Source organism: Canis lupus, chromosome 4 (genome assembly GCF_048164855.1).
Source record: "Canis lupus baileyi chromosome 4, mCanLup2.hap1, whole genome shotgun sequence".
NCBI lineage: Eukaryota > Metazoa > Chordata > Mammalia > Carnivora > Canidae > Canis > Canis lupus.
Window position 1 is genome coordinate 85,956,774 of NC_132841.1, and position 23,744 is coordinate 85,980,517.

Sequence of the window (23,744 nt, forward strand, 5' to 3'; positions counted from 1 at the left end):
TTAGATAGAAGAGTGATAATTGTCCTAGGATTTTCAAAAATAAGCAGGTATAAATCTTATTCTATTATTATCTCAAGTGTCAATTTTCCTTATTTCTCTCCAGTATCCTAACATAGGATTAACATTTCATACCAGCGGTAGTCATATGGTTTGTAAAATATGTACTAGTTGGGATGCATTTGTTGCTTACAAGAAAGAAAAATCCTCTGGAGCTAACTATCAAAAGAAGGAGTTTATTTGTCATCAGAGAGGAAGGGGTCTCAGCACCAGGGAGTTGGGTCTTCTTGTTCTGTCAAAGATCTAGAGGCTGGAACTGAAATGCTGATAGCTGGGGCGTAGCCCTACGTCACCATTCTCCTCTCTACTTCTCCCATGAATCTGCACTGTATCTCTCTTTCTCTACTCTGCTTCCCTTGCCTCCCTGGTATTCTGGAATAAATACAGCAGCTCCCTGTTATCCACGGAGAATACATTCCAAGACACCCAAGGGATGCCTGAAACCACAGATAGTATGATAATAATATGATACATGATAGACAATAGATTACATAGATAGATTTTTTCTAAATATATACATACCTATGATAAACTTTAATTCATAAGTAGGCACTGTAAGAGTAACAAAAATAACTAATAATAAAACAGAACAATCATACAAATATGGTATAATAAAGGTTTTGTGGGTGTGGCCTGTGTATCTCAAAATATCTTATTGTACCGTATTTTCCCTTCTTCTGACGATGATGTGAGACGACGAAATGCCAACATGATGGGATGAAGTGAGGGAGTGACCTAGGCATTGTGATATAGGGGGAGGCTACCGTTGACCTATTTGTCAGAAGGAGGACCATCTGTGTCTGGACCTCAGTTGAAGACTGGTAACTAAAACTGAGGGAAGAGAAGTCATGGGTAAGGAGTACTGTTGTATTGGAAAATATGCCCGTTGAAACATTTTGAGAGAACACCATGAATCTGTGAGTGCACATGGTTTGGCTGGGGTCAGGTGCTTATACAAGGTCTGAGCACTTGTACCTGAGATGGCTAGGAACTTAAAACCATATTTTGGTGAAATGGTTCCATTTATGAATTTTTAGGAGCCTGTCTTCTTTTTGATTCTTTTAATTCACATCATTTTGAAATTATTTATTATTATTGCTGTTGTTATTTTTAGCACCAATAATAGTTTGTATACTCATGGTATACACATTGTACATAATTCCAATTATACCAAAGAATATATAATGAGTCACATATTTTCCTCCCATGATCACTGCCAGCTACTAAGTTCTCTCAGCGGTAAGCAAACACTATTAAGTTTTATGAATATCTTTCAACCATACTATTGATTATTATGGACTGAATATGTCCTCCCCAAATTCACGTGTTGAAGCCTTTATGCCCTCTGTGACGATATCGGAAATGAGATCTTTGGGAGTGGGGCTCCTATAAGGTTTAGCCTCCAACTAGCTCTCTCTTTTGGTTGTTGCATAAAAAGCCATGAATCACTTATATCACCCTGACCCTTGACAGTTGTTAGCCATTGACAATAAAGGCTAAAAAGTATATCTTATCAATGCACAAGGTGTTGACTTACTCTTTTTTTTTATGCCTTTTGTGTTTTATTTCACAGATAAATAATGACTTAGAAAAATCACCTATCAATTTACCTTTCCATTTAACCAATACCATCATCACCAACAATATTAAAATCAATGCTGCATGTACTTATGCGATCCTTCACATATCTGAATATGTCTGTAGGATAATTCATATGAATTAAAATATTGTGATTAATGGTAAGCAATTTAAATTGGTGTATATTGTCAAACTGCCCTTGATAGTAATTTTAGTCTCATGACATTATATTTCTCCAAATCTCCACCAGGACTGTGTGCTTTTTGACCTTTACCAATAACTGAAAAATACTTATTACATTTATTTTATTATATCTGTTCATATGTTTAAGAAGATATTTTTTCTCCTAATAACTGCTCATATTGTCTTTTTCTATCATGCATTACTTTATTGTTTTGTACTGTTTCTAGGTTAAAGAAATTAATTATTCTCCTATTAAACATATGCATCTGTTTTCATCCTAGTTTGACATATTTTTGATTTGTTAATGAGGAGTTTGAATTTTGCCATGCAAAATATTTTGTATTTATATAGCAGATGTATCTGCTCTTATTTTTAAGACTTCTGGAGATTTTGTTATAAAATCCTCCAGAACTCTAAAACTATACATATTTTTAAATGCACTCACAGATTTCTTCCATTATTTATAATTTTGATATTCAATAATTCCATTTAAATGTGAATCAAAATCAAGTTTGTTTCGGCAAAAGACATGAGGAAAGGTTTCAAGATTTTTTTTTTAATTAAGGAGATTTGTCACAAATCATCTTATCTCTATTGATTTGAAATCACATATTTCCATCTGTAGCTATATCTATTTTTAGAGTTTTCATGTTCTTCTATTGAGTTTTATGTCAAGATTGCACATTTAAATAAACAATTGGTAGTGTAGAGTGATCTCTTTTGGGGCCAGTGCCCCTCATGACATTCTTCTTCCTCTATTTCCTCCATTTCTTCTCCTTCTTTTACTCCATAATATAGCTATTATTACTTTTTCTCACTATTCTTAGTTTATTTCTATTTCCACAAGATCTTCAGAAGCAGTTTGCTATTTTTTTTCCAGACTTAGATGTACATTTATTAGGAAGAAGTTAAATTCCCACACTCATACAGGATGTTTTTTCAAGTGTAAAAATTCATTTCTTGCTCACAGTAATATTTTGTTTTCTTTGTATCATTGTTGCAAAATTATTGTTTAATTTATCTTTCAATATTTAAAAACTTACCTTCAATTATATTGTCAGTATATGTTTGTTTTTACCTTATGCATTAAATATTTGGTAGCCCAACTTTCTGGTCTGAGCTGTATATTTATAAACATAAACTATTAGAATAGTAAATTTGCTGTGTCCATACTTTGTAGCAATTGGTTTCTATGTATTATTTCTTATCCTCACAACCATCAGTAATACATAGCTTTGCTTGGTTTTGATCTCTGCACACCCCTCTTGGGGAATTAATTGGAAGTGGTCATTGCCAGTGGACTAGTTCTTGGAAAAATCTTACACCTTTGTCTAATATATTTGCAAAGGATTCTCAGACAGTTCCTGGAGGTCTTTATTTTCCAGCACCTACATAGCCTTAAACCATATCTATGAAATCCCCCCCTCCAAAAAAAAATCCATGAATTCTATCTACTTCCATTAATTTGTAGCTCCTGTTTCATTAATGTATTTTATAGAATGAACAAATAAACAAAAAAAAAACCCCACATAGTAAAGGTGGGACAAAGAAGATAAAATATTATCTTACCAATCAGCAATGGGGAAAATTTTATACCTTTAAATTTATAAAATTGAAAATTAAATTTTCATCCAATGCATATATTCAAATAGAAGCTTTACTCACCAGAAAGGTTAGTTCTTGTTCAAATATTAATATTGCTATTAACAATATTGATATTAATAACATTAACACCATATTAGTATGATTATTACTATATATAGATATATTCACCCTTTTGCTGAGGAATTTATACCATTAAAATAACCTTACAGAGAATGCCTCTTTTGCTTGTACAATATTTGAAATTTTGATTTAATTTTCCAATAAACAAATTATGTTAATGTGCAACCAATCTATCTTATCTTATCTTATGTGATGCTTTCACTTAAAGAATATAAGATAATAAGATTCTCTCTGGTAAATGAATATGTGCCATTTAGAAATAAAAGCAATAATAGTAAAACACATATGTAATTCATCTATATTGGAAAAAAAAAACTTGTTTTACTTATTTTTTTATTCAGATTATAGCAAAAAGAAACCTAAAAAGTATATATTATATTTAGTAGGAACAAAATTTGAAGACATTTTAAAATAAACTTTTAAAAAATTCATTTAAGAATAAGCATTTAACTATTCTTTTAACATCAATTTGTTTCACAAAATATAGATTGATAAGCTGATGGCTGACAGAATGAGTTACACATTAAATTTAACTTGATGGTCAAATATAACAGTAGAGAGAGCCTATCAACTGGGGGAGAACATGTGAATAAATTACATTTCTGACAAGCTTTCACAAGGTTGAAAACACATGAAGCACGCTCAAAAGAGTAATGTGTACGTAGAGTACATAGTGACATTTGGAAAATCAATGCATGTTTTCTATTATGGTCTACTTTATTTTTTTATTAAAGTTGGTGATTAAAGGCTTTAAAATATAGGCCAACACAAGTTCTTAGAAGCAATTTTGCTGTATCACTGCAAAATTCGTTCTGAAGACTCATTTTTTTTTTTTTGAAAACACTTTTTTTTTTTTTTTTTTTTTTTTATGATAGGCACACAGTGAGAGAGAGAGAGAGAGAGAGGCAGAGACACAGGCAGAGGGAGAAGCAGGCTCCATGCACCAAGAGCCCGATGTGGGATTCGATCCCGGGTCTCCAGGATCGCGCCCTGGGGCAAAGGCAGGCGCTAAACCGCTGCGCCACCCAGGGATCCCTGAAAAGACATTTTAAAGAAAAACAGTTCTGGGATAAAGTTGTAGCCCCTAGTATTTGATAAAATGAAAAGAAAAGCAAAAATACATTAAAAATATGTTTTAAAAGGGAAAAAAAATCTCACTGCTAAAATTAAACAAGAAAAAAATGGAAAAACTTTATTTCTAAAACATAAGGAGAAAAATAAAATTTTATGGATTTGAGAGAATTAACACAAGTTTTGAGGCATCTAACCCTATCACCTTTTGCCAATCTTGCAATCAATAACTTGGAACGTTTTGAGAATTCCCACTAATATTCCGAAATATTATTCTCAGTGGGGAGAAGAAAGATAAATGGAGAGCAAGCTGTATAATCACGCTCACCTTTTCCTCTGCTGGTAGTGGAATAGTAGAAATAGTTTGTCGCCGACAATCAAGAGAAACGAGGTATACACACACAAAAATGAGCCAGAAATTTTACACCCAATGCTATAGCTATAGATTATATGCCATGAACGTCCCTCTAAGTGAGTAGATGGTTGGGTTTGTCGTGAAGATGGATTAATGTGTCAATGACCCGGTGAAATTCCTCACCCTTCCACCTCCACGTCACATGAAACAAACAAACCAAAGCAAAGGCATGGTGTCAGGGAAATATGACTTCCTCAATGGAATAAGCAGGTCTCCCTGCCTGTCCCGGGTCACCAGCACAGTATCAGAGCAAGAGGCAATCTCCACAAACTGTGCCAGGTCATGAGTGAGATTAAATCTAAAAGGAGGGAACGAGGATACACACACAGAACCAGCAAAACACAGCACAAAATACATCTAGGTAGGAGGCCCAAAACCTACCCTGGGATAAAGTGTCACTGAAGAACAGCAGGAAGTTCCCCACAGCAGCGCCCACGGTGGACCTAGTTAATAAAGAAAAGTGTCAAATGAGAGGAGGGATGAGAGCTAATAATTATCAGAATGGCATAGATGGTCGGTAGCAGGCCTCCGGAAACAGGTTCAGTAACCAGGGACATTAATCCCAGAAGTCCTAAAGATTTAAGAACGGTAAGGAACAGAATAGATATAGTGGAAAATCAAATCTCGAACGTGGAGATAAAGCTTGATATAAATACAATTAATTCTTATAGAAAAGAAAATATGATTATATATAATTATGATAATATATATGTAATCATGAAAAAAGACGATTACTAAAAAAGATAAATTGTGCCCCTAGATGGGAAGTGAAAAACATTAAATGAATCACACAGAAAAGAATATGCTGCATTTGAGAATGTTTGGTTAGAAATGTTGTTCCTCTCTAACATACACTGTAAAATATGAATATTCAAAGATAACTCCTAAAAAACATTAGGTAATTTTTGACTAGGTATTCAACTAGCCAAAAAATCAAAAACATATCATACAGAAGCAATGAAAAATCAGTCACATACCAAAATTTTCTCTACAGTATAAATATAAGAGAAAGTAATGCAATGCTTAAAAGGCTTCAAAGAAAAAATATTTTTTAAAGATTTTATTTAGTTACTCATGCGAGTCACAGAGAGAGAGAGACAGAGACACAGGCAGAGGGAGTGGCAGGCTCCATGAGGGGAGCCCGATGCAGGACTCGATCTCAGGACCCTCGGGTCACACCCTGAGCCTAAGGCAGATGCTCAACCACTCAGCCACCTTAGTATCCAAAAATAAATTTGTTAAACATTTAGGTTGTATGTATTCGGAGAAGAATACCTGTGTTTGAAGATGGCCGGGGCGAAGAAGAAACAAGATGTGAGACCTACAGTTAATGGTGGGTACGGAATAGTCTGCTGAAACCCAGAGCTCCAAAGTCCTAGGGGTGAAGTGAGGCCAAATCGAAAAATAATATATTGACTCAGTTGTGGCAACTACGTGTTATCCCCTATTAATTATAAAACTTCATATAGAAATAACAATTCTTAGGACCTTGCTCTGTTGCTGGGAAGGCTACTGTCAGACTTTCAATTCAGAAAGGGAATGACATCGAATGGATGTGTAGGATATGGACACAAAAGCATGCTTTCCGGCAGTAGCTAAGTCAAGAAAAAAGATGTGTTAAAAAGGGTCGTGTCCTCTAACTTGAACTTTTTCTTCTCTTGGCTGACACTGTGCTATATTTTTTTTTCCTATTTCTAGAAGACACTTTTTTGTTTTTTGGTTTAGTGGCTAAAACCCCAGCTTCCTAGTAACATTTGGGGTCTGGTTTTTTTTTTTTTTTTTTTTTCTGCTTCAGCCTCTTTGGGAAAGAAATATGTCTCCAGTGTGATTCTTTATAATTTAAATTTTTTTTGTATAAAGGTAGATAATTATACAGATGTTTCAAAATTCAAAACAAAACCTCTATTGATTACAATGAAACAATTATTTTTGGTAAAAGATTAGGACAGTGGGTAGTAAACTTTGTATAAGCAACGCTTCCAAGATTTATCGCAAGGATACCAAGTTGATGATTGTTTCTGTACCTACACATGTAAAAAAAAATATTAAAGGCATTTGCAAAAAAAAAAAAAAAGAAAGAAAGAAAGAAAGGAAAGAAAGAAGAAAGAAAGAAAGAAGAAAGAAAGAAAGAAAGAAAGAAAGAAAGAAAGAAAGAAAGAAAGAAAGAAAGAAAGAAAGAAAGAAGAAAGAAGGAAAGAAAAATATATTATTCTAAATCACTGGTAAAACTAGTAAAAGGTCATAATCAAAAATTACCCTCAATCATTAATCTAAGTTATACTTAGTTCCATGTCCGTGAACCACCCAAAAACACTTTAATAAAGTTATTCATTCCATAGTTTGGAAGGTTTAGGTTAAGGAATTAGGATGGAGTTCGACTTAAGAGATATCTAGCATCTCTCTTCAATGACTTGAAAAATAATTAATCTATGAATCTTTCCATTCTACATTTCCTTGAAGGAGAAACATAAAATGAAGAGTAAAAGCTAATATGATGAGATTTTACCTTACCATAAAAATCCCAAAAGCTATCAAAGAGGGAATTATCTTTTTTTTTCAAGTAACTCCCTATAAGAAGTACAAAGGACAGCTAATATCCCACTTTACAGTGAAGAAATTAGAGCTAGAAATTACCATTTGCCCAGATTTGCAAAGTTTAAATTGATAAAGCTTGCAAAAGGAGTATGGATTGGAGTAGTAGCAAAGCCAAATGTTTCTTTTCCTTTCTTTTTTCCCCTTCTTTCCTCCATCAGAGGTGACCCCCAATGTCTAGGCACTTAAGGAGATACCATTACAAGGAAACTAGATCAAACAGCCTTTCCAGATGCCTTCTAAACTGAAGATTCCATAGAAGAGTTAATAGATCAGGATCAACTCTATCAAAGTTTTTAAAGAGAGCCAAGAGACTGAAAACTAAGAGAAAGAAATAGCCAGAGACAGCAGGAATATTATTATTTTTTAACAGATATTAGATATGGAAATAGAGCCAACTACTGATTTTCTCTACTTCTAGTCTGGCTTTTTTTTTTTTTTTTTCCCTAGTCTGGCTTTTGCGTTGAAGACCCTGATGACTGGCTGTGCAACTCTCCCATGATGACGTCATAAATACTACAGGAAATACGATCAGTGATGGTGCATTTTTGCATATGATCAGTGCTTTCATCTTATTCATGCCTTGTGCCATAAAATTCCCGAATGCAATGTGCAACGTGGACTTTTTTTTCTTCCTGTTCTCAAATTAATGTTGGCCATCAATATTGGCCATGGAATTGCTTCTGAACCTATGATCACTGCTTCTTTGTTTCTACCAATGGACTTATATTTATCAATGAGTCTTTTTCTTTTCTTTTCTTTTTTTTTTTTTTTTTTTTTTTTAGGATTTCAACTATTTATTTTAAAGAGAGAGCATCCATGTGAGCAGAGAGAAGGGCGGGGGGGGAGGGAGAGTCTCAAGGAGACTGCACGATGAGCAGAGAGCCTGACATGGGGCTGGATCCCACAATTCAGAGATCATGACCTGAGCTGAAACCAAGAGTCTGATACCTAATTGACTGAGCCACCCAGGTGTCCCTAATGTACTACTTATTTTTGACACACTGGTCTGATTGGTGTAGGATTAATTTATTGGGTTCCCTTTTAACAACTCTAAAATTTATGAGAGGTCAGATGGTCAATCATCATGATGCTACCCCTGTAAGAAGTTTGCCACCCAACATGCAACTATAAAATTGACTTTTAAGAAGTCTACTGACCTTTCAGACGATCACTTCTAAGTCTGAAATTTACAATACATGCACACATTTTTTTTTTCAAAACTTCCTAATCGGTTTTGTCTCTTTCTTTTACATGCCAGTTTGTATGTGAATCTGGGGTGCTAACATCAGGAGAGAGGATAAAGAATGAGGTAATGCCACAGGACACAGTGTTGCATATATAGAGAAATAGATGAATGTGTGAGTGATTTTGGCTTGGAAGTGAAGCTAAAAAACAAGCAAAAACCGTATTTTTGGTCAAACTAGAAAGTGAAATCAGAAAGTGGATTCCAACATTTACAGTTTCCAGCGCCATCTGATGTCATTCTGCTAGTCAATAAATAAGGATGCATTCAGTGTGCACTGTGACGGGTAGCGGTCACCATTAATTTGACACCAAAGAAGTGAATGCTGAATAAAAACAATCGAGTAAAAGAGTGCCTGGGTGGTTCAGTTGGTTAGGCGGCAGACTCTTGATTTTGGCTCAGATCATGATCTCAGGGTTTTGGGATGGAGTCTAGCGTGGGGCTCCACGCTCCGTGGGGAGTCTGCTTGAGAATTCTTTCCCTCTGCATCTGCCCCTCTTCCCATTTGCACTTGCTTTCTCTCTCTAAAAAAATAAAATAAAAAAATAAAATAAACAAATAAGTAAATCCTAAAAGAAAAATTGAGTGACTTAATAAACAGACCGGGTTGACTTAGCCATGTTAAATGTATCATGTTTAAGCTTGCATTCATAATTTAAAAAAAATCAATGTTCAAACATATATTATGATGGTCGTACAATTTGCACAAAAGATTAATATAGAGGTAATGAAATTCCTTGAATGTTTTCACATTGTGTTATTGTTATGTTCAATTTTGAATAGTTCACTGTTTTTCGACTGGAAGCCTTTGAAGCTGCTTGTCCTAAAACTTTTCTTGATACAGACTGATAAAATTTATATCTGTATCTATAATTTCAAGTTTATTAAACACAAAATGAAACAAATGTTTTTATATTTGTGGGGAGCTGAATAAGCTTTAGATAAAAAGTCTGTCCACACATCTTTGATTAACATGGATTCCAGCTATTTTCACTTTAGTTCTCTGGTAACCTCATGCACTTGAAAGAGCCTTATTATTGTGTTTTCCTGACAGTTGAGAGTAGACTATGTGACACTCGATTTTGAGCAAAAGTAGGATATTCTATCTTCTATCACTCCCAGTATGAAATTGTATGTCATTAGAGCATTATTAAAAATGATCTGAGTTTTCCTGTCCAAGAACATGGAATGTTTTTCTAATCACTGTCTATGTCTTTCACTAAAGTTTTATAATTTTATGACATAAAGGACAGAACAACTTTTGCTAGATGTATTCCTTGGTACTGGGTATTTTTTATATCTTACAAAAATACAATGAGATTTTGTATATTCATCTTATTTACATTTGATATACATAAGTTTTGCTGATTTTCAAAAATTTACTTTAACTATAAAATCTCTTTCATTAGGTTTACCATTTGGAAAATCACCAAATAATTTTCAAATTATGAAAATTTAATGTCTTCCTTTTTAATAAGTTTTTTGCTTATTTTCTAATTTTTGCACTGGCATCTATATTTCCTTTAGAATGCTATATGGAAGTAGTAATAGCAGGTTGGCTTGACGTGCTTAAAAATATACTTTTAACATTTCAGCTTTATGGTTTGTTTTTGACAAAGTACCAGTAAATATAATTTATCAAGTTAAGGATTTTTTTTAATCCTATCCTGAGCTTGTTAAGGGTTATTATGATAAATGATTATTGAATTGTATTTATTTTGTTTAATTTATGGAAATTATAATACATTACCTCAGATTAAAATGCATTGAACAAGGGTGCCTGGGTGTTCTCAGTTGGTTAAGTTCAGCTCAGGTCCTGATCTCAGAGCCCTGGGATCAAGCCCTGCATCACCCTCAGTTTTATGCTCAGCGAGGAGTCTGCTTCTCCCTCTGCCTCTGCTCTTCCCCGTGCTTGTGCTCGCTCACTTTCTTTCTCAAAAAATAAGTAAAATATTTTTAAAAAATTAAAAAATATAAAATGCATTGAAAGGTTTTCTATTGTGAAGTTAACTTGCATTCCTCAAATAGCTAATAATTAGGATTAGCCAATTTTTTAAAATATTTTATTTATTTGTTTGTTTATGAGACATACAGAGAGGGGCAGAGAGATAGGGGGAGAAGCAGACTCCCTACAGGGAGCCTGATGCAGGACTTGATCTCAGGACCCTGGGATGACAACCTGAGCCCAAGGCAGATGCTCAACCACTGAGCCACCCTTAGTCAACTTCTTTATCTCCTTAAGATTATCTCATCAATGTCTTTATGCCAGGAATTAAATAATTCTGATTGGGATCAGAAGCCCTTGTTTGTTTGTTTGTTTGTTTCTTTCTTTCTTTCTTTCTTTCTCCTAAACTCCAAGATCACAACCTAAGCCGAAACCAAGAGTTGGTGGCCCAATCGACCAAGTCACCCAGGAGCTCCCAGAAGAAGCCCATGTTCTTGGTCACCATCTCATGGTGCCTCTTCATTACCCAGGATCACACTAGGATGAGTGTGCCAGGACATATTTGGCAAATGTATGGCTGTGTATATATAATATTACATTAAATTTTATAATATATCATTATATATCATGTTATATTCATTATATAACATATAATAATGACATGATGCAATAATATATAACATCTTATTGCAACATAATATATAAATTATTAATTTCAATTTTATATTATTGAAATTAATACAACTGTAAATCAAGAGGAAATGAATAAATCAGACTTCTATCATGAATATATGTCATAATACTGGACATATTAAAAAAACACATCCCTATACACCTACTGCTATGCACACATTTACCTCTGCACCTACACCTCTACCTTCATCTTCATGTCTGTGTGTGCATATCCATCTATCTGTCTGTATCTGTATTAGCAAGGGTATAAGGTAAGCACATAATATCCAATTCTAAAGAAAAAATTAATATATAAACCACAGCAATGGAGATTTAAGCATTTGTGTAGAAATACTATATATGTTTTATAAATATGCATATATGAATGCTCATTAGAAAACAGAATCGTGCTGTGCCCCAGGAGAACAGAGTAATGGAGAGAAAACAGGGAAAACTGATGAAAGGAACTGTGATTTTGTATGTTTTTCCTGACTTTATACATACATGTATGTGTAAATATATGAAGTGAGAAGATGATTAATGATAATAATTGGTAAATGAGGAGTGTATGCGTGTACTCGCTTAAGTAGCAAAAGTTTATATTTTAGGGATCCCTGGGTGGCGCAGCGGTTTGGCGCCTGCCTTTGGCCCAGGGCGTGATCCTGGAGTCCCGGGATCGAGTCCCACAGCATGGAGCCTGCTTCTCCCTCTGCATGTGTCTCTGCCTCTCTCTCTCTCTCTGTGACTATCATAAATAAATAAAAATTTAAAAAAAAAGTTTATATTTTAAATATAGTCATAAAATAAGTAGAATTTGAAACATGAACTTTTGAGACAATTGATATAATTTTAATCTGTCCTCCATTCTTTAATAACCTCTGATATGTGATTATATCTCAATGGCAGGAATAAAAGAAGTTAATAATTTGGACATCTTAAAAATTAGAGACACCAATTATTTAATTGTCTCAAGATAGCTCTGTGTAAATTATCAAAACTATGCCATGTTTCAGTTTAACGCATTTTCTTGGCTTCTTGTATAATACTTTGAACAGTAGGAAAAAAATGCTTCAAAATTGATGTAATCATAGTTTCTTCTCTGACTCAATATATTCTCTTTCTCATGGGTACAATGCACCTTTATTCTGGATTTCATTTAATTTAATTTAGACAAAATTTAAATTTAAATTAACTCTTAATTTATGGGAGATCTGGATGGCTCAGTCAGTTAAGCATCTGCCTTCCGCTCAGGTCATGACTTCAGGGTCCTGGGATCCAGCCTGGGTCTGACTCCCAGCTCACCAGGGAGCCTGCTTCTCCCTCTGTCTCTGCAGCTCCCCCTCATTGCACTCTCTCTTTCTCTCTCTATCAAATAAATACATAAAGTCTTTTAAAAAAATTAAACTTTTATTTTAGGTTTTCTGGTTTAGGGATTGTTATTAAAACTGGTGAAATGAGATGCCTGGGTGGCTCAGTGGTTGAGTGTCTGCCCTCGGCCCAGGTCATGACCCTGGGGTCCCGGGATCGAGTCCCACATCGTGCTCCCCGCAGGGAACCTGCTTCTCCCTCTGCCTGTGTCTCTGCCTCTCTCTCTCTCTCTCTCTCTGCATCTCTCATGAATAAATAAATACAATCTTTAAAAAATAAATAAAATTGGTGAAAGAGGGGCATCTGGGGGACTCAGCTGGTTAAGTAGTGGACTCTAGATTTCGACTCAAGTCATGATCCCATGGGTTCTGGGATCGAGCCCTATGTGGGCCTCTGCACCCGAGGGAAGCCTGCTTGAGATTCTCTCTCCCTCTGCCCTCCCCTGTGCTGGTGCATGTGCTTGTGCTCTCTCTTTCTCACTCTCAAACAGATAAATCGTTGAAAAGAAACTGATGAAAGAAAAAAGTAGGAGTGTTTTTCTTACACACGCAGACATTCTTATTCCAAGATGTGTCCAACATCTTTGCAGAAACTGTCACAGCCTCCTAGAATGCAGCTGGATTGATTCGGTCTGTCTCTCCACTTTACAGCAAGGGAGAACCGTGAGGAATTTAAAGGAAAAAGAAGTGAGGCGGGGGCACTGCCGGTGAGTCTCAGGATAAATGGCCGAGTCACTGAAACCGAAGTAAATGATGAATTCTGTGCCTCACATCATTTCCATTTTAATCTGCCTGAATACAAATAAAACACTGAAATAGAACATGTTCTAGAGAATGTATATTTGGATATTTTATTTCTAGTCAGTCGACTTTCATTCTATTTATGGTTTAAAAATTCCAGCTGAAATATGAGGAGTGATGATATTAGCGAAGTGGTCACTAACTTGCTGATGAGGTACATTCTCGCGTTCTGCTGCTTCATTTGCAAACCCTGTAAAATGAATTCTGTTCTCTGACAGGTCACTTGTCATTCTTTCCCATTTTATTAGAATACAGAACACTTCAACTCAGCACCGGGAATAATGCAGCTATCTTATTTTACGTTACTTCTTGGTAGTTTATATGACAAAGATCTGATCTACTATGCATTTCAGTGTGTCACTATTTTAATGAGAAAGGGCTACCTCAAGAGCATTAATATAGTTGCAGGGAGTAATCGTGGGGCACTGGGTTTAAGTGGGGAGCCAAGAGATGTGACCTGAAACCGTAATATTACCACAGATCGGTAATCATATACGGTATACGCCATTCATCCTCAGATTTAATTTAAATCAGCAAGAGTGGAGCTTCATAAAATCACACTTTAGAGATAGGTGAGCTCCTATAATAACATAATATAATTCTTTCATTTAATAAATGGGAATTCTGAGATTTCCCTAAATGGATTTTAACCTTCTCAAGACCATTCACGTACCCATCCATGGTAGTATATTATAACGCACAATAATTTTTATTTTATAATATCTGTATTTATGTAATAGTACATTTAACAATAAAGTAAATCTAATCATATAATGCATTAGTTTTCTTAGGCCTTGAGGAGAGACTTTCCTTTGGGTGGGCTTCTTTTTTAAAAGTTTCAGCAGACACCCCACTGTGCAGGGAGCCTGATGTGGGCTCGATCCCAGGACCCTGAGATCTTGGCCTGAGCTAAAGGCAGACACTTAACCATCTGAGCCACTTAGGTGCCCCAGGGTAGGCTTTTTATCATTCTGAAAACAAATCTGAGAAGTCAAATTTCCAGTTAAGGTACAGGACATCCAGTTAAATTAAAATTTCAGATAATCAATGATTTATTTTAGAGTAATTATATCCTATATAATATTTGTAAGATATTGATGCAAAAAAAAATTTAGCCATATATCTGAAATTCAAATTTAGGGGCACCTGGGTTGCTCAGTTGGTTAAGCATCTAACTTCTGATTTTGACTCATGTTGTGATCTTGGGGTCGGGAGATGAGGCCCCGTGTCGGGCTCCAAAGGAGTCTGCTTAAGATTCTCTCTCTTCCTCTCCCTTTGCCCCTCCTCGCTCACACTCTCTAAAATAAAATAAAATAAATTTCAAATTTAACTGAGTATTTTTATAGTCTTAATCTGGCAACTGCAGTCCCAATCTTCAGCTACTTTTAGAACCTCAGACCATGAATAAAAATCTAATTCACAGGATAGTTTGTCAGTTTTTATTAGTTTATAGTTTCTTGTATATATATATTTTTAAAGATTTTACTTATTTATTCCTGAGAGACACAGAGAGAGAGGCAGAGACACAGGCAGAGGGAGAAGCAGGCTCCATGCAGGGACCCCGACGTGGGACTCGATCCAAGGACCCCAGGATCACTCCCTGAACCAAAGGCAGATGCTCAACCATTGAGCCACTCCCAAGTTCCTTATATATTAGACTGACTAGCCCTTTGTTGGTTTTTGTATCATGAATATATGTCCCTTCATTATAACTTTTCTTCCATCTATTTTATGTTATGCTTGATGAAAAGAGACTCAGTTTGAATAGAGTCAAATTTCATTAGTCATTTATTTTATACTTAATAATATTTGTGTCTCATCCTTCTCTTTCCCAAAATCTAAAGAATTTACATGTATTTTCTATCAAATATTTGAAGCCTTAGTTCCTAAGATGCAAGTCATAATCCGCATGGCACTGGTTTCTGTATGAAGTGTGAGATAGAAATATCATTTTTCACTGTTACATAAAATAGCAATTTTTTCCCAGCTCGTCTCTCCACTGAAGTATCGTGCCACTTCCCTCACAGAGCCACAGACTCATATATGCACAGGGGTGACTGTAAGCTCTGTGTTTCATGCAAGTTTAGTTCTCCCAAAGGGAACCACCATACTCCCATATTTAAGCAGGACCTGAGACTAGAAATAAATACTTCCATCCAAAACCTTCACGTGACCTGAAGCATTTATCCAAGACAAACATTCTAGCAGGAGGTAGGAAAGGCTTCCTTCTATAGGGTAGCAAATGCAGTCAGACCTGGCTGAAGACTTAAAAAGAAGAGGAAATGTAGGAGATAAAGCAGCTTTGTTGAAATACAGTTATTTGGTCGTGTACATGTAAATAGCAGGTAGCGGACAAAATCATACCTTGCATGCTGTGTAATGTCATTCTTCACAGCTCCCAGGATGCCCATCAGCACTGTCAGTTTCTGATCTGGGTTGAGGAAACAGTCACTTTGAATGAAAAATTATAAAAGATATCATTTGCTTCAATTTTGCAATCAAAATTTTGAGGAGGGAGATCCTGGTAGATCCTTGATTGTTCTAGCAGCCAGGCTCTAGGCTTGAGCTAGAGAGATGTTAGAAGTCCGCACAATGAGATGTAGGATATGTGTGTGGGGAAAGTAGCCACTGGAAAAAGGAAAGGGAAAGTTCAATTTTGCACAGTGTGGTGAATGTGCTCCAAAATATCTGTTGCTGCTGGGTGTTGAGTCTGGAAGCAGGTGTTTCCTCATCGTCTTATCTTGCAAAAAACCCATGTCTGGTGGTGCAGATTGAGCAACTCAGCAGAATCAGCCATGCTGGAGGAGAGGAAGCACAGCCTTGATCTTTCTTATAAAATAAGCTTAAGAATGCAGGACTTATTTTGTCCCTCAAAAAAATAAGTAAGAAACTGTAATATACTAAAAAGTAAAATCTGTATATGTGGGGAGAAATCAGAGATATCATAAAATAATCCAGCTGCAGCAGTTGAGAGATTAAGCTGTCTCAATGGGTATTATGCATAAAGAAGGTAATGTTTACTTCTGGGATAAGAAATAATTTACAGATATCTTGCACTATTTTCCTGTGCTAACGAGTTTTAGAATCTGCCTTCAGATTTCAGGTAAAATTGATGCTCTGGAAGAAGATATACATGTTTAGACTCTCAAATGCTTAAGATCATACACCACAAATTAAAAGGAGAAAAAAAAGCACCATGAACCCCTACTGAGCACTGAATTTGGCTTTTTATTTATTTCAACTGCTTCAGGATTGCTTTTAATTGGAAGTTAACACTGAGGCAAAGAGGGCAGAATGAAACTCTTCAATCTTCATCATGAATCACTATGAACACCGATAACACAAGCAACAGAAAAGGGGAAAAAAAGAATACATAAATTGGACTTAACCAAATTTGAACTTTTATGTCTCAAAAAAATGCCATAAACAAAGTGAAGAGGCAACCCACAGAATGAGAGAAAATATGCGTGAATAATATGTCTGATAAGGGACTTATACCTAGAATATATTTAAAAAAAAAACATAATTCACTGGTAAAAACACAAACCAAAGGAATTGGTCAGACATGTCTCCCAATGTGACATACAAATAACCAACAAGCACATGAAAAGATGCTCAACATCATTAGTCAATAGACACAAATCAAAACCATTATGAGTTATCCCTTGACACCTACTAGGACAGGGGTAATAAAAAACACAGAAAATAAAAAATGCTGATGATGACATTAATGGTTGGCTGCAGGGTGGGGTTGAGAGAAGCAGGACATGGGCGTAGGATGATTTTGGGAGGGGGTGATGATGACAATGTTTTAGAACTGTGGTAATGCTTACACAGCTCTATGAATATATGAAAAATTATTGAATTTACCCTTCAAATGGGTGAATTTTATGGTATGTGAATTCTATGTCAATAAATGGGTTACAAAATAATTAATAATAATAATAATAATAATAATAATAATAATGTCACTATAGTCTCATCCACAGTGCTCAGTGGAGCCTAGAGACAGAGCTAAATCCATTAAATGGGAAATAAGCATTCTCAGTAACACTCCATTCAGTTGAAGCAGGTAATGGGCAGGAATCACGATGAGAACTTGCCCCACTGATTTCAGGTAATGCCCTGTGACACAGAAAGAACATGTTGAAATTTTTTTTTAAAGACAGCCTAGAACGTGGGAAGCTTATCTTCACTGAGTGTGAAAGATCTACCAAGACTGGTTTGGAGTCCAGGGAGAGAAAGCTGCGAGCCATCACTACCCGAGGTTAAAAAAAGATAATAACAATGAAAACAGCCTGAATAAAGACCCTCTCTAAGGGGGTGATAGGCCAGAGTCACCGCATAGGACTGCAGGAGGAGTTCAGCAAGGGGATGACAAGCACAAAGCACCGCCTGAGACAGGGGGTTTTAACCACAAGGATAGTGTATGGGACGCATGTGGCTTCGGCTCTGGATTGAGACAAAACTGATTAAATGAGATACTGAAGGTCAAAAGTCCATTAAAAACAAAGAGGAAATCCCCAGGAAGTGTGGGATCAGCAAACTAGTTTGTCCTAGATGGAGGCAAAGAGCTAACGAGCTCTGCAGGAAGGAACAAGGCAAGGCCGGAGACAGACTGAAAACCCATACACCTGACCAGCTGTGACAGAGCGAGCCGACGCTGGCAGGTGGCCGTGTTGTCCCAGCCACAGCCACCAAGCCTGCAGGTGCACCTGCCCCGGCCAGCCCAGGGCTGGCAGCTGTTGGCACCTGAAAGCAACAGCCTGGGCCATTAGTCGAGGTGGAGAAACAGCAGTAGTTCTGTCATCAAGACGAAGCTTGACCACAGTCACTGCAACTTTCCATAGTTGATTGGGCTCTCAGGTGTTTTTCTTCTATTTGATATTTTGCAGTAACAAAATATTTCTTTATTATAGCAAAACAAATAGGCATTGAACGCTAACTACGCTTCTCAAGTGAAAATATGAAAGTATTTCACACGCCGAAGGCTTCCTACTTTGCATAGGTTCACCTTGCTAGTGTGATAGTGATTTTCTCAAGATCTATAGGAACCCAAACTGGTTTTGTCTGAGTTTATTGACTAATTCATTAAAAAAAAAAAAAAATGGAGCAAACTTTTATTTTTGACATGTTCCACATAATTAAGGGGAAAAAAAAAACACAACCTTTTTGATTTAAATCTTTATTGATGGGTTAAATTATTCTTAGAATGGCTATATAAACTGGAATATACCAGTAACTGTTTCTCTAAATGAATGTATAGGATGAGCGACAGGAAAGGAACATAAACTTAGAGGAATAAGAATGTATATTTGCATCTTTTTTATTTCCAAGTTCATGCATATTTGCGAATTAGAACTTGAATAGGAAAATGTCTGCCTTTCTTTTCCTTTCATGCCAACAGTATAATTTTCCTTGTGTTAGCTAAATGCCACTTCAGATATAAGGATGAAAAGGGATAAAGAAGAGAAAGAAGATAAAAGAAACAAGGCAACAATAAGCAAATGAAAGCGACCTCTCATGCAGCTTTAAAGAGACTCATAAAAAAAAAAAAAAAAAAAAAAAACCTGTATGGTGCTTCTCTGCACTTCTCTCTCTCAGATCCTTGTTCCTAGCTCACCTTCAACCATATTGCAACGAAATTCAACTAGAATAGAAACTTCCTCACTTCCCATTACCATTCTCCGAGCTTACAAATGTTGGAAATAGGCAGCAGAGCTTCTGAATTACTAAAGAAAAATTTCTGATATTTTCTCAACATAATTACAAGTGTTTAAGGGCCTGTGTAATCAGGTCTCTTACGGACTGCTGGGTTATTTTAGTTGTACTCACAGAATAGATAAGCAGAACATCGATAAACCTCAAGGAGTAGGATCCTCTAACATTTTAAGGAATCTATTCAAATAGCTTCAATAAACAACATTTATTAACAGAGAATATGAAATATTTCCGGTATGTTCTGTTTCTGTTTTTGTGTTTTTTTGTTTGTGTGTTTTGAGACAGAGAGAAAGAGATAGAGAGCTTGAGTGTGAAAGGGGCAGAGGGAGAGAGAAAGAGACTCCTAAGCAGGAGCCACACTCATAGTGGAGCCTGCCCCATGGCTTGATCCCATGACCCTGAGATCATGACCTGAGCTGATTTCAATAAGCCTGTGCCAACCAACTGAGCCACCCAAGTGCCCTGAAATATTTCTGTATTCTTAAAACCATTTGCTATTTTGTTTAAGTCAGAAGTTATAGTCAGTAACTGCAATACAGCTTTATTTTTTTAAGATCTTATTTATTTATTTCAAAGAGAGGGAGAGAGAAAGAGAGAGAGAGAGACAGAGAAAGCCCACACAAGCCAGGTAAGAGGCAGAGGGAGAGAGAGAGAAGCAGACTCCCCTCCGACCAGGGAACCTGATGCGGGGCTGGACCCCAGGACCCCGGATCATGACCTGAGCTGAAGGCAGGTGATCAACCCACTGGTCCACCCAGGTGCCCCTGCAATACAGTTTTAAAAGAGGGATTTTCAGCTTTCCCTGTGAATCAGCAATTAATCATTATGAGTCTCCATACCAGTATTGTTCCTGGAATAAGAATTTCAAGAGAAAAATACAGTAAGAAAAAATTTAACATACTTTGCCAGAGGGAAAGAACTGCTTCTTTATTCAGAAAACAAAACAAAATGAAGCAAAAAACAAAACAAAACCACAGCACTTCAGTGAGCCTCCACTGTGTATACATATTAAGGACAGGTATAAACCAAAGGCAGTTAAATTTGCTTTTTAAAAATAAAATAATAGGGGTACCTGGGGCTTTAGTTGGTTAAGTGTCTGACTCTTGACCTCAACTCAGGGCTTTATTTTAGGGTCATGGGTTCAAGCCCCTTTGGGCTCCAAACTGGGTATGGAGCCTACTTAAAATATAATAATAATAATAATAATAATAATAATAATAATAATAAATACAAAGTAGCATACTGATACCCCCTGTACGGTGGTAGGAAGACACATCTAGAGAAGATCAGGAGAAAGATGACCAGAAAAGGGGGTAAAAAAGCCCCAAATACAAAAACCCAGCAACAACAATTAAAACAACAATAGAACTACTGAAGGCATGAAGCAGTAACTGGTTGTGGAAAATCACCAGTGAGTTTGTAAACTGTGATATAATCACACTCTGAAAAATCAAAATCTTGAGTAAATGAATGTTACTTGTAAAATCTGGTGACACAAGAGTCGAGGTAGAGAGCAGGACAATGATGCAGTACCCTCAGCTTGGATAAGAGGCCTTGAAAATAATTTTTTTAAAGATTTTATTTATTTGTTCATGAGATACACACAGAGAGAGTCAGAGACACAGGCAAAGGGAGAAGCAGGTTCCATGCAGGGAGCCCGATGTGGGACTCCATCCCAGGACCCCGGGGTCACGCCCTGAGCTAAAGGCAGATGCTCAACCACTGAGCCACCCGGACATCCCAAGGCCTTGAAAATAAATCCTCCAGTCCCATTGTATCCTGATGTCATCATTCCAACGTGAGGTCAAGCATATGTCTATCCAGCAGGGGGGAGAAGCAATGATGACAAAGCCTCCTTGATCACTTAATTCCAGGCGCTTCCTTCCAATTTGGCTCTTTACTATTGGACATTTGTATAATAACATAAAGATTGACTGTGTGGTAAAGTGATTGTATTTGTTTCCAGAAGCGGTTGCTCAGGATGCGTGTCTTTAATATTCCACTACAGGCAACACGATAGGCTTACGTTGAAACCACGCTCTTAGCAACAGTCCATGAACTAAAGATGAAATCCAGCAGATTTAAGACAGATCTCTCTCTCCACGAAAACCGTATCTGACCTCTTGAACCCAGGGCCCTCACTCTCAGCAGCGTCAGCTCTCCACTGTTGATCGTCATCATGGAAGGTGGCTGGGTCTTGAGTGAACTATTCGTCATCACTAGATGCCTAATCACAGAAGCAGCAGCAAAAGGGAGCCAGAGGTTTAGGTACAAAAAAGGTGGGCCCAGACTGTGGGGTGCCACAGTTTTTAGTGAAATTATTTAGGGCCTGAGGGGCCGAGTTTTGCGCTTAAATTAGACAACCTATTTCAATGTTAGGTAAGATTTTTCTTGGTCTTTCCACAACTTGGAAAACATGGATCCCATCACAAGAGATACATTTCTAGTTGAACAGGCAACCGTATCCTCTGTTGAGAGAGCCTATCTGTACCAGGGGACCAGGAATGTTCTAGAAATGGCTACTGACTGCATATGAGTGTATTTAGTACCTGCAGGAAGCCTTAGTCCAAAACCCAGAGACCAGAAATTCTTAGCAGGATCTTAGGATGAAAATTTCACACTTGATATTAAGACACCTGAGTGAAAAAACAAGCTGGATTTAAAATTTTCTTTCGGGCTACTTACACTGTATTCAGACACTCTTATTTTGGAAAATCTCATCTAAGTTTGCTAAACGTCAGCTTTGTATAGGTGCTTTCGCAGAGCTCCCTGGTATGGAATATGCATCTTCCAATGTCCAAGGTGCCCAATTATCTGCTAGGCCTCCTCTCAGCACTGAATAGTGATAGGGCCGGCCCTCTATCCCTTAAGGCTCTTGGATGTCTTTAGGGCTGCTAACGCGTACGTCCCAAGAAAGTCACTACGGTATCAGAAACTGGAATTCTGTCCTCGTTGAGTGCTTTTTAACCTTTGAGGAGCGGAGTTTAGATGGGAGGTGGTGGGAACAACACAAAACAACAACAAAAATATTGAAACAGAAAACTTCTAAAGGCATCATGGAAGACATGATCCAAAGGTCTAATTGCCCCCTCTTCATGTTTTTGTTTTATTCTGTTTTGCTTTTCCTATGAAATTCACTCGGTTGGAAAGACACTCCTGGCCTTTATCCCCTCTTTCACATTCTTTCCTTGGAAAACTGAGCAGTTTATTTGATCTGAAAGAGTTAGAAAAGTAAACTGAGTGTTCCCGACTCAAAAATTTCAAAGAACGAGAAGGCTATTGGAACACTTTAGGCGGGAGATAATCCTTATCATCTTTTTTTAAATAATTATTTAAAATTGAATAATGATCATAATAATTATTATCTCATTAATGTAATTACAGAGAATATTTTTTTTAAAAAAAGAACATTTGAGAGAAACCAATCATGCATAATCAGCTGTGGTCCATCGTGTGCTAAAATTTGTTCACAGCACTGGGAAGAGGCTGCGCTAATCGAATGGTAGTGAGGGACAGGAAAGAAAAGGAACCTACACAGAACATGCTAGCTAGAATTAAGCACTATCTGTATGTATAAAATGGTAAGGAGGAAAATTTCTAATTTCCTTAGAGCAAAGACCAAATATGTAGTGAACAGGAAGCCATGTGTTGGGGGTAGGGAGCAATGCTGAGTGGAGGAACATTAACAAAGACATGCTTCCTCCATCAGGAATGGCCTGGAGGCCCATGTAGCTACCAGGCAATAAGCCGAGGAAAGTGACCGGGGCTGCCTCTGTCAGCAAGGTGACCAAGGCAACACTGAAATAGAGTTGTGTAGACCCAAATCTTCATTTATTAAATCACTTCTATTTATTTTTTTTATTTTTATTTTTTTTACATTTTGTATTATGTTGTTGAGCATTTGTTTAAACCAAAATAACTCATTCCACATCAAAGGTATTTTCATATTGTTCTGTTTAGGGGCTCCCCAAAGTAGTTTCTTCTATAATATTCTTCTGGCCACTTAAGTCATTTTAAAACTATAGTAGTGGGACAGCTGGGTGGATCAGTGGTTTAGCACCTGCCTTTGGCCCAGGGGCTGATCCTGGAGTCTCAGGATCGAGTCCCACGTCGGGCTCCCTGCATGGAGCCTGCTTCTCCCTCTGCCTGTGTCTCTGCCTCTGTCTCTGTGTCTCATCTGGATAAATAAATAAAATCTTAAAAAATAAAATAAAATAAAATAAAACTTTAGAAGTAACATGTGGAAATACTTCATGGAGCAAAGTCTTTCTTGGGGTAAACTGTGAGATCCTCTGGGTACTAAACAGTATATTTTAAATAATTTAGGAAAACATCTCTTAGGCTATCTCTTCCCAACTGGAATTACTAACA

At 36.7% G+C, this 23,744-nt stretch overlaps 1 long non-coding RNA gene across 1 annotated transcript in view; it reads right to left on the reverse strand.

Annotated features, from left to right (window-relative positions):
• LOC140632729 (uncharacterized) overlaps window positions 1-16,174 on the reverse strand; it is a 58,369-nt gene extending 42,195 nt beyond the window's left edge. Inside the window, exons 1-2 of the long non-coding RNA XR_012030421.1 lie at window positions 16,017-16,174; window positions 5,411-5,472 (exon numbers count right to left, since the gene is read on the reverse strand). This is a non-coding gene — a long non-coding RNA (uncharacterized lncRNA). The remainder of the gene's footprint in view (window positions 1-5,410; window positions 5,473-16,016) is intronic.
• Window positions 16,175-23,744: the final 7,570 nt, after the last annotated feature.